Raw genomic sequence first — 1,911 nt, forward strand, 5'->3', positions numbered from 1 at the left:
CATAGATGAAAAAATCGCTGGGTTGCTATATTATCGTCAGACAAAATAGACTTTAAATGAAAAAAAGCTTACAAGAGACAAAGAGGACATCTTATATTGATAAAGTGTTCAATACATCAATAATATATAGGGCTTGGTGCAGTGACTTACGCTTGGAATTCCATTGCTTTGGGAGGCAGAGTCAGGAGGATTGCTTGAGGTCAGGAGTTTGAGACCAACCTAGCTAACATGGCAAGGTCCTGTCTCTACAAAAATAGAAATAGGCATCTGGCTCCTGCTTTCACAGCCATTGCAGTACATTGAGCTCCACAGAGACAGCACTGGAACAAGCATGAGCTGGATGGGCACCAGGTGACTCTGTGCTTTGAGGAGAAAAAAATAACTAATCATGGGCAAAGGAGATCCCAAGAAGCCAAGAGGCAAAATGTCAGCATATGCATTCTTTGCACAAACTTGCCAGGAGTAGCACAAGAAGAAGCACTTGGATGCTTCCATCAACTTCTCAGAGTTTTCTAAGAAGTGCTCAGAGAGGTGAAAGACCATGTCTGCTAAAGAGAAGGGAAAATTCGAAGACATGGCAAAGGTGGACAAGGCCTGTTATGAAAGAGAAATGAAAACCTATATCCCTCCTAAAGGGGAAGCAATAAAGAAGTTCAAGGATCCTAATGCACCCAAGAGACCTCCCTCTGTCTTTTTCTTGTTTCTATTCTGAGTATCACCCCCAAATCAAAGGAGAACATCCCTGCTTATCCATTGGTGATGTTGTGAAGAAGCTGGGAGAGATGTGGAGTAACACTGCTGCAGAAGACAAGCAACCTTACGAGAAGGTTGTGAAGTTGAAGGAGAAATATGAAAAGTATATTGCTGCATACTGAGTTAATGGCAAGCCTGCTGCGGCAAAAAAAAAAAAAAATTAAAAAGGAGTTGTCAAGGCTGAAAAGAGCAATAAAAAGAAGGAAGAAGCCGGGCTCCGTGGCTCAGCCTGTAACCCCGCGCCATGGGAAGCTGAGGTGAGTGGATTGCCTGAGTCCGCGGGTTCCAGACCTTCCTGGGCAACTTGGTGAGACCTCATCACTACAATAAATAAAAAATTAGCTGGGCATGGTAGCGTGCACCCGTAATTCCGACTACTCGGAAGGCTGAGGCGGAAAGATCACCGGAGCCCAGCAGGTCAAGGCTACGGTGGCCGGGAGCGGCCACTGCACTCCAGTCTGGGCGACAGAATGAGACTCCAACTCAATAAATAAATAAATAAATAAATAAAAAGAAGGAAGAGGAAGAAGAAGAAAATGAAGAAGAAGATGATGATGAATAAGTTTGTTCATGTGCAGTTTTTTTTTCTTTTTTATAAAGCATTTAACCCCCCTGCACACAACTCACTCCTTTTTTTTTTTTTTTGAGTTGGAGTCTCACTCCATTGCCCAGGCTGGAGTGCAGTGGCACACTCACAGTCACTCCAGCGTCAACCTGCTGGGCTCCAGCGATCCATCCGCCTCAGCCTTCCAAGTAGCTGGAACTACAGAAGAGCCCTACCACTCCCAGCTAATTTTTGATTTATTGTAGAGATGAGGTCTCGCCAAGTTGCCCGGGCTGGTCTTGAACCCACGGGCTCAGTCAATCCACTTGCCTTGGCCTCCCAAAGTGCTGGGATTACAGAATGAGCCACCAAGTCCAGCCACAACTCACTCCTTTTAAAGAAAAAAAGTTGAAATGTAAAGATGTATAAGATTTGTTTTTAAACTGCACAGTGTCTTTTTTTGTATAGATAACACACTACCAAATATGTCTTTAGATAGCCATATCCTGGTGGTATTTTCAATAGCGAATCACCGGGTTGTAAACTGGCATGGAAATTTTTTTTATTTTTTTATTTTTTTGAGTTGGAGTCTCACTCTGTCACCCAGACTGGAG

The 1,911-nt window shown here is 43.7% G+C and overlaps 1 pseudogene; it reads left to right on the plus strand.

Moving 5' to 3' along the window:
- The first annotated feature begins 388 nt into the window (after window positions 1-388).
- LOC103265441 overlaps window positions 389-1,911 on the plus strand; it is a 2,449-nt pseudogene continuing 926 nt past the window's right edge.

The sequence above is a fragment of the Carlito syrichta genome, unplaced genomic scaffold (genome assembly GCF_000164805.1).
Source record: "Carlito syrichta isolate Samal-C Ts95f unplaced genomic scaffold, Tarsius_syrichta-2.0.1 Scaffold306579, whole genome shotgun sequence".
Classification (NCBI taxonomy): Eukaryota; Metazoa; Chordata; class Mammalia; order Primates; family Tarsiidae; genus Carlito; species Carlito syrichta.